The sequence below is a fragment of the Trachymyrmex septentrionalis genome, unplaced genomic scaffold (genome assembly GCF_001594115.1).
Source record: "Trachymyrmex septentrionalis isolate Tsep2-gDNA-1 unplaced genomic scaffold, Tsep1.0 scaffold37, whole genome shotgun sequence".
Lineage (NCBI taxonomy): Eukaryota > Metazoa > Arthropoda > Insecta > Hymenoptera > Formicidae > Trachymyrmex > Trachymyrmex septentrionalis.
In genome coordinates this window covers 1,757,688-1,768,613 of record NW_017305536.1, presented here as the reverse complement: position 1 = coordinate 1,768,613, position 10,926 = coordinate 1,757,688, and the positions used below count along the sequence as shown (strand labels likewise).

Below are 10,926 nucleotides of genomic sequence, written 5' to 3'. Positions count from 1 at the left end.
GCGAATTTCGTTCAAACGGAATTGTCGACTAAAAGTGTCGCTTATAAAGGATAGATAAAAGCTATGTTTGCGTTTTGTTTGTTAACACAATATGCAACATTGAAATCACATAAAAAAATATATTAATAACATGCATGATGTATTAACAACATGAGTGAGACAATAATAGAAATAAACCAGTTTTAATTAATAGCTACTTTTTCGTGCAATGTTTAATTTTAAAATGCCTTGCATGTTACCTGTTGTTGTTTCCGTTAGTTAGATCAGAAATCGTCCTGCAACAAACGCAAATAATATTGCTAATTAATTACTATTAATATAACTAATAATAAATATAATTATGCCATTTCACTGGATTGGAAATAATAACATAATTAAATTTATTAATCGAGCTGACTTTCCGTTTTAATAATACAATCTGTGAAGCAAACGAATATATGATATTAATTGTAAATATTATATTGTTTCTAACGTGCTTCATGTTTAGTATCATGATATATAACTCTTATTAGAGAAAATGTATTTACATCGCTTATTTTAACGCATATAATTACAGTTCTTTTTCTTTTTCGTTCAGTCAATTTTTCTTTTAATTTAAAGTAGCTTCGAAAACATCGATAGATAAGAGTATATTTTGTAGCAGCTAATCTAGTTTGAAGTCTTAACTTGTAACTAGGTTAGTGGACGCGTGCTCATCGTCCGTGACAGAGGTTTGTACTTCAAAACTACGTGACATGGCTTACGTTCATGCTGCGTTCCCGGAAAAGTGACGCGTTGGTCATTACTTGCAGTCACGAGTACTCGATCGCATGGGGAATAATTAATTCAAGCAATGTCATTAAAAGTACAGCAAAAGTTAAAACGCGCTAAATGACACGTTTATCTCGGTTAAGCTCGTCAAAACGGCACTTCCGTCGGAATAAAAATAACTCGTGGGAGAGATGACGCAATTATGAAATTTAATAAAATATACCTCATTAAAGAGATATTGTGAGTCATTTACACGCCTGATCCTTTTTATTTTGTAACGAGGAAAAATAATTAACGTCAAATAATTGATAGATATATGCACGTAAATAAAATAAAAAGGAACGCAGTCATACAGCTTTTATATAGAGCTGATAGCCGCAACGATTATCCGTCGAATTTATCACGAACATATCTCCCGAGGCCTGCATGTGTCGGGTTCGTGTATATAATTTATTATCACTTCGCGTTACTAAAAATGCCTTTACTGATTCATTCGCAGACGCATAAAAACCACACCGTCATACATTACTCCATGGAGACCCTTGTATCCACTTTACGCACACACAATCAACTCTCCGCTATAAAACACCTCAACCTAGCAATATTTTTCCCTCCACTTTTGCGTTTCACAACTTTGAGCATGAATATAAAAGGCAACGGAAGTCTTAGGAACTTCATCACTATATTCTTTCATCAACTTGTTATCTCATCAAACATTTTACGACATCGTGTCTTGGTAGTCAATTTTTCTGCATTATTTTTCGCAAACTTAGTGCATATTTAACTGGCGAATGTAATTACAACAGATTTTCACAGTTTCGATATTCGAGAACTAGAATATCTTCTCATTTCACTATGATTACATGACTTCGTAGGCGAAGTTTCCATTATTGTATGTGAAGTGGCGTGTGCGGATATAAATAAATTTCGTTCGTAGCATTCAGAGGGGCCAAGAAGTCTAAAGCTAACTGAAGTTGTACCGAGTTTGAAACTTGCTCCACGAAGCACAGAAACAGTAAGATCTTGCACAATGCGTTACAGGGTGTAGGGCTCCCTTGTTAAAGATTAGCACCATTCTAGAAAAGCTCTTCGAGAGTGAATGAAAGACACGAACGGGGATATTGTTTTCTTGTCGCGTGCTTCGAACTAACTTTAAGTGGGTAACAGAGATATATAGTAAAGTAGAAGCAAGATATCGTTAAAGAGTGAGCCTGGATTCTAAGATCATTAAAGAGAACTTTAATTAGGATTAAAGTAATAATGTTATATTAGAAAAGACATGTGTGTTATAATTAAATTTAAAAATTCGTGCGTACTTAACGTTGATGACATTATGAATTTTTTCATTTCGATCGTAATATATCAAAGAATTGTAACATAATTATTTATGTTACATATAAAGAGTCTTCACACCGTTATCAAAGAATTGTAATAATGATCCGATTACATCTCGATATAAAACATTTGCTCTTATAATCTGAGAATGGGAGAAATATTATGCTAATATGAATTGAACAGATTGAATTTATGATCAATAGTATTTTAATGCAGCTTTAATACTTTTTGCTTATTATAAAAAGATATTATATTAAAAAGATGTTACATTCTTGCGATACAAAATAAAAATATTATAATCTTTTCAAAAAATTAACAAAATAAATAACAAAATTTACATCTTGCGAAAAAGTAACAGATTACAGGATCAAACATACCTAATGTTACGGAATGTTTACGATTTCTATAAAATTGTTAAATATCTACATGAATTTTTAATTAAATATTACTTTATTAAATAATTAAATTATATTATAAATTATTTAAGACGCTTTCTAATGTTTTTATGTCTATCATAATTTTTGTGTATTTATTTATCACAAATATTTAATAGATTTTTCCGTTTAATAAATATATACGTTTATGCATATGCTTTTTTTCGAAAAGAATAATTAATACGTTTAATAGCAAGAACATATGATTGCTCCCTGTAATTACAAATACAAACGCTCCATTTGCTTTTATCTGTTATGTTAAACACGGACGTCTTTTTCTGCTGATACGGCACGTGCTACAAATCACCCTGTTAGAGCGATTAATTGGGTCAAAATCATTATCGGTCTCTCCGTTGATATAATTAATGATCGTGACTTTGAGCAGTTAACTTTAATTACTGAATTTGCACCGCATTCATTATTGCACTTACTAACTGTACACACACACACACATACACACGCGCGCGCGCACGCACGCACACGCACACACACGCACGCACGCACGCACGCACACACACGCACGCATGTATGTATATCTAGACATAATCTCGTTAATACTAGAAGATGATATTAGAATTATGGTGCATTATTTAAGCTGTAGTTCTACAGGTATAACTTACAGGATCATATACAGCTTTCGTGAGATAACAAAAGAGATAATTCAAAAAGAAATTAGTCTAAAGTAAATATCTATGAATTATATATTAAATAAAATGTGTTTTAATTATATGTGAGTTTAACTCTTCATATGATTTTATTCGTTAAATAAACGTCTGAGGTATAAATTTGGAATTATTGCATTATTAAATTTTTTCGCGTATAAATAAAAATAAATCTATATATATATATATATATTACAATGCGGTTGCGTAGAACAAATTTGTTTCTCGTGAAAGCATATAGTATATATATATATATATGTTTCAGAATTTAATAAAGCTAGAACAGCACACGAGAGCAGTATAAAACGCACGATCGGAATAAAATAATTTTCTACCAGCTAGCCTGGAAAATTTTATGAAAAATGATAGGTTACCGATACATGAAATACGTACGAGACACGCGCATTATGAGATCAATATTTGATGTTGCGCCGATCAATAAATGAACGCATTGTTTTCTGAAATGTATTTTCATGCTTATTTCGTGGCTCATTTGTGAATGTTTTGTCGTTAATGGAAACGCGAGAGATTTAACCTGGCACGTTTTCTGTACACATATATCAATGAACATAAGATATCCCAGCTGAGTCCGTCGTATCGACAGAAAGAATTCTGTTCAAGTTGCACTCGGACGGCATTTACGTGCAAAGTGTACGCGTTCATCATTCTTCTCAGAGTTTCTCGTATCGTCCCCTGCCTTACGTTGATGTAGTCAGAAGGCAGCGTGTTCTTTACACACAAAACAACCTTGTCTCAGGAACATTCCGGTGCACGTACAACTCCGGTACGATACCCCTTTACCAGGAGCTCGACGAGCGCGAATGCTAGGTTTCGTTCCCAGCAGTGACTGGAAGAGGGGTTGGGTCTCCAACAACTTGAACAACTTCACAATAGCCCCGGCCTTTGCACGCCACTCGCGAAATAAACTTTACCCGCGTAACTTTAAAATTGATGATCGTGCTGCCGACACATGTAAGAGTGTACAAAAGAGAAATACAACGTCCGTCAATGACAGTTTATCGACATGGCTTCATGTACACCCAATATCGTATAAATTTTTTATGATAAACTAATTAGTATTACTGTGAGCTTTTATTTGATTAGTTATTAGTTGATGAGTTATTAGTATTATAAAGGATATGTTTATGAAAAATATACAAACATAGATAGATAGATAAATAGATAGATAGATAGATAGATAGATAGATATATAGATAGATAGAGAGAGAGAGAGAGAGAGAGAGAGAGGGAGGGAGGGAAAAAATTCTTTCAATCGGTCGATTTCTCTTTTTTTCACAAAAAAAGAGAAAATATGGAAGTATACAAGTATGTACAACAGTTACAAGCTCCTGCCGATGCTACTAGTTGTATGACCAGTGAGAAAATTTCAGATCTGCCCGAAATAGCAGCTCGACTATCAGACTATTTATGTGCACCATTTGGTTTGGTCTCATTGTTACGAAAAGAACGTAACTCGCCGCGCTATACTTAGATGCAAAAACATGTGCATTTCAATGGAATCTGAATCAAAGTTGAATTTGGAACGGACAGTCATGTGATGCGATATGTAAATGCATCCTTCCTGTGTTCGCTGTTACATAAATGATGAAAGAATTGTAGAACGTATCGTATACATGAATCCCACGAGTATCATAAAATATCGTAAATGTCATAAGTTAGTAATACATTTTGAATTTATCAATCGAAAATCTTAATAAGAAAATATCGAGTACATAACTTCCGAGATATGAACGAGTAGAATATACTATCATGTAGAATTTTTGCACACACATTCTAGCCAGTAATTATATTTTCATATAGTTACCAATTTATATCTTTCGCGATTTTCACAGTTCAGACAATATTGATTTTTTTTTTACTTAGTTATTATCTATATTTCCTTATTACATTGTACGAATAGCAATCATAATAATGATTGCTAAATTTAATAAAAGATTATTAGTAGAAAATTTTAGTCACATATTAATCTTTTAATTTTTTTGAATTTTTTATTTTAATGAAAATTTAACTAATTATTTTGCATAAAATAATTATTAAATCTAAATATTCTAAAACTAAAGGTTATCTTTACTTGAAAAGAAAGAAAGAAAATACTCCTGTATATAAAATGCAACTAAATTGCTATAAAAAAAAAATGGTTATTTCTTACTTAATTTCAGTTTCATGATTTATTATATTAAAAGTCGGAATTTTGTTTTATTTGGAAAAATATAGAAAAAGAATGATAATAGCAAATTAATCTATCCATAAATTTTTTCTGCAAAAATAAATTTTGTTTGAGTCAGAAACATTAAATTTTAATTGAGATATCAGATTTAATGCGCGGTAACATTCTCTTTATTGAGATAGATTTGAAATATCGAAAACAGAAAATATGCGGCATGCATTTATTTTATAATGTACGTTAAAAATTTGGCAGCGACAAATTGCCTAGATCAGGATGCTCAGTGCTTGTTTTTGTAGCGTACAATATGCCGTTGTGTGTACATACGCGGTCACTTGCTGTCATTTGCTCGACAGGATCCGAACGTGAAGCATTCCGTGTCGTATTATTCCTCGAAATGCAATCACGGCAAGTAGGAGACGCGATCATTCTCTACAATTATTATAATTAGAGATTATCAGTCTGCGTTATTAATTTACTCTTACGATTAATGACGCGTAAACGTATCGAGGCAACGATTATTTATCGAAGCAGATATTTCACGCGATTTATTCATTTAATGTGGAAATCGAAACGATAGGGAATGAAAATTATAAATTACTGTTCTCGTTGCTATATTTACAAGCGATAATTATATCTTTAACAATATTTGAATTATGATATTTTGTATCTCGCTATGAATTTTTTGCTTTAAATTTTTTTTTTATTAAATGTGATGTTTCTATTATTTTCGGATCAACAAATTAATGTAAACATTGCTCGATTCGAATAAAGAAAAATTATATTACATCGATTGTTCATTAACAATGCATGTTTATTGCAAAATTCATTCATTCAAAACATGTTATCTATGTAATACTAAATTTTAATTGTATACATTTTTGGATAATTTTCCATATCTTAATTAAATATCATGTAGCTAATATCGTATGAATTGATGCAGAAAAGTAAAAGCAAAATTTTCCAATATTCATATGATATCGCAATTATAAAAGAAGGAAAAAAATATTTATACAGGAGAAAATAAATTTTGTATCATATTTTAAGTAATTGATTACAGTTCCGTAATTTGACTAATTTGAATATAATTAATTATTATTACTTATTCTTATAATATGCCAATTTTATCTTAATATAGATTATCCACTTATTAATATAGATGATCCACTTATTGACAGTTTGATTTCAACAAAAGTAAAATTCAATAAATATTTTGTTGTAAAATAGAAGATAAGATTTTCATATAAATCGTTTCGGAGTTAACCAACTACATACCGATTATTGACATAATTTTTTCTGAGAGTCAATACTTGGGTCGATATTTGTGTGTGGATATAATTACAGGCCTGAACATGAACTCTGTACGATACTATTCATTAATTTTAATTGCTTATAACTTGGAAATCATTATAACTTCAACATTTTGATTCTATTTAATCTTCGTTAGAAAGTATTTTATGAATATAGTAATTTTATATGTAAAAGTACATATATAAATCATTTTTTATAACACATTTTATTTGAAATAAATTCAATTTATACAAGTGCAAAGCTATTTGCTTGTATAACTTTGCCGTTATCGCTAAGCTGCAATGCAAGGAAATCGATATTTACTGATGTAAGCTAAGTCTAAGGACTTCTCGTAAATCATTACCATCATAATATCCATGAACTATTATTGATTGCGTCGTAATTGAAGATGATAAGCTCAAATCTAATGAATTACTAAAAAGGAAGTTCCATGGTGAGCTTATTCTCTAAAGATCTTATTTTAAATACAACCTCTCTCTCATCTCAATATATACATATACATATATATTATATATTTCATATACATTATATATTTCAATATTTATATTTCAATAATTATTATTCAAAATTTCAGTATTAAAATATGACATAATATGTGTTGTAGCTAAATGAAAAAATAAATTTGTATATATAAATAATATTTTTATATAAGATTTTATATTGTTAGAAAATATAACAGAAGATTTTATTATATTGAGATATATTAATATATTAAAATATTACATAACATGTATATAATATTACATAATGAAAAATGATTTTCCTATGTTTATAAATTCATTAAATGGCATAATGTTAAAAGTTCAGCGTGGGCGTATTTTAAAAGCTTTGCGTATTTTTAATTTAATTACAACTATCTGATGCGCGAAGAGTATGGTTGCTAAAAGTCAATGATGAACGTACATACGTCAAACCGGACGAATGCACTGTAATTTAAATTACCTATTTCAGCCCGGTTTGCTTTTCTCCGCTTTGATTAAATGTTTCAACATGGCGTGGATATTTATGAGATTACTACGAGCACAGTTCGGCCAAGCGTCGCTTTAAACGATCGAATTTTCCGGAAAGTAGGATACGAAAAAGATAAATACAACCGGCCCATAGGAACTCTAACATAATTACGCGGCGAAGCGTGGATCTTGGTACTACAATAAGTGTGGTACGTGCCACGTTTGCACAATGCGTATTAATCCAATAATTACGTACTAAAACCTGCGCCCAACCGAGAAGTAGCTCTTACAGCGACCACACTCCCCCGAAAGCATGCATTAACAATCTAAGCATCGCGCGGATATTGACCCATGTTTTACGTTTATTTATTCACGCTGAGTATACACGCATTTTACACATAGATACACTCGCGAATTCCATTTCCTTTTAAGATAATTAATACCGTTGCTGAATAAAGCCATTCACATGTTATTTCCGCGTATCGATCTTCATTCCGAAAAACAATATTTTAGTGAAAAAGTAAATGTTTTTTTTTTTATATGATGATATTAATGAAACTTTCATTCTTGCATGTTATAAATTTTGTGGTAATGAGTGACGGAATATATAATTGAATTGATATAACGTTATTACTGCGTATAATAAACTTCTCTCTTTTCCCTCTTGATAAGGAAAATAAACTTTATTTTTTAATTTATATATTTTGTTTTTAGTTTATATATTTTCGTTCGCTGTGCTACGATTATCAATATTCACAGAACAGATAGCATGTTGGGAGAATTCAAGTATCAACTAATAACTTCTCGCGATAGTTGAAAAATTGTTTCATTAAATTAAATATCGATTCTGCTGTTCGACGAAGCGAAATAAAGATAATGACAATTAGCAGAGCTGTAGCTATAAATCATAGCATGCAAATCATCGAATTTATATTTATTATCGATAAAACTGCGACAATAAGAGCGCGGAATATTTCTAATTGTCGTAGTTAGTAATTAACGCTGAATGTACAGTTTGGATTAAAATCAAGTGAAATTACACGTCAATTTGCTTTCAGATAAAGTCTGCATGTAGCGTGACATCGTTCAATTATCTTATGCCATGCAATGAAAAAGCGAATATTACATCGAATAATTTTAGATATTTACAAGAACATCCAAACTACATAATTGGAATTTCTTTTTTGTAAAGCAGCAATAATAAAATTTTCTCATTCTGCATCATTCGCGTGAGTGTAATGACAGCGATGTCACAAATTATGCCACTTAAGGTGAATTGCGATATCCACGGAATTACGTACGAAGTAAATATATCATCAGAGATTTAATTTGCTGTTACGATTGTAATCCGATACCGCAAGGTGTATCGTGTCTTGTACCGCTTGGTTATCCAAGTAGCTGCATGTGCCTATGACGATCTATACCAAAGCCTGAGATCTGCATTGTGGCCGATATAGAACAGAAACAAGACGATATAGCTCTATCGCGATGGGATGTGCGGGAAGAGGATAACAGTTACGGCATACGGTAACGCGCCAGTATTGACAAACATCTTCATTAGCTCCGGTTGCCTGTATACTGTCTGCCTACAAACGTTGTATATACGCCGCGGAGCCGTTCTCTATCTACCTGAGCGTATCTGCGCATACCTTCGAAGCTGTAGACACGGACAGTAATTTGCCAGGATTGCTACTTGATGCGAGTTAAACCGACACGTCCGCAATGTCTCGACCTCCGCTAAATCTTACGGCACATTATCGGGGCTGAGCGAAACCGTTGGGAAATCGTGCGTCGACTGCGGTCGTCCATAAATCGAGAGACACTTTAATCCTAATTCAAGTCTCGACGTCGTACTGCTTACTTTGACCTAGAAATGCATTTATGAATCTGCCATTTAGAATAACGATCAATTGGCACATAATATCGCATTCTGATATTACATTAAATATCGAAATGCAATTAAAGAATGACAATCGCACGCAAATATATGATGCGTTCTATCTGAAATAGATTTGCTAATTACTACAATATAACATCAAAGCGCGATTGTAACTTTAATTTAATGGGGCTAAATAATTCAGAAAATATACAATTATATGATACATCGGTTATGAAAGCTTAAACATGCTTCAAAATCAGTAACATCGATCATTGATGCCCATGATAAGGCAAATAATTAATGAGCGCTTGTGTCATAACAATATCTCTATATAGATTATATATAATATTGTGGTATTATGATGTATTACCTGTAATAATTACTTTACATCGATCTTTCATTTGTTTTGTCTCGTAAATTGCACTATTAGTTGCCCCCCAGAATATGAAATATAATTAAAAATATCTCATGATCATGATATACATATGATTGCACATAACATAATGATTTAACATAGCTTGAATTATGAAACATTGCAAAGTTACAACTGCAAGCTTTTTTTGCCATACGGAAACGACTGTGTATATTGAATTAAATAAATAATACAAATTACAATATTTATGCTGCTTAATCAAGAAAGTACTTTTTCATACATATTTCTTTAAAAAAATTCTTGGAATTACAAAATTATACAAGTTGGAATTTTATGTTAGCTCTGTAATGTTAGCAAATCTCATGATAGGACAAAAAATAAACAAATCTCATAAATATTTCGTGTGTAAAATGATCGACGTAATACATAAAACCGTTAAAATAATGATTAATGAAATATAAATATGATAATGGTATCGTTGTGAATATATTATATAATATAAACTTTACGATAAACAAGTACTATTATTGCGTGATTAAAATAATAACAAATTATCATAAACAGAATAATCAATTTTTTAATCAAAATATGTATGTAAAACAAAGTTGTTTTTAATTGATCAATTTTGCGAATAATATTGTACAAAAAAAATGACATTTTCGATACAAACATTCGAATTCACATTTTAAATTAGATTTGTTTAAGAAAAAGTGCCAAGTCTTTATTACACTGTACACCTCTCGGAATAGAATCCGATAAAAACGCGTTTTTATTTTTTGTGGACGGATCGGTGAAAAATTCAACATGTATTGTGAGATATCTTTTTTCATTTTATCTCGAACGATTGCCATCTGTTCAATTTTTGGATGCATGAAATACATTTTTCAGTTTTATTCGGTTCAAAAGATTTCAGGAAAAAAATAACGGTGCACACGTTTTCCTCACTATAAAAGTATTTTGTCAAAGTGTATCATGTGTGGTGATGTGTGGTATTTTTTTTTTTTTTAATATAACTAAATATATACTATAACGAGATATAGGAGACTA

General features: G+C 31.1%; 1 protein-coding gene across 1 annotated transcript in view; it reads right to left on the bottom strand.

The window, feature by feature from the left end:
* The window catches only part of LOC108750630 (teneurin-a), a 487,296-nt gene that overhangs the window by 371,854 nt on the left and 104,516 nt on the right, over positions 1–10,926 (bottom strand). The window contains exon 2 of the mRNA XM_018490196.1: positions 240–275. The gene's annotated coding sequence lies outside the window, so the exon portion shown is untranslated. The remainder of the gene's footprint in view (positions 1–239; positions 276–10,926) is intronic.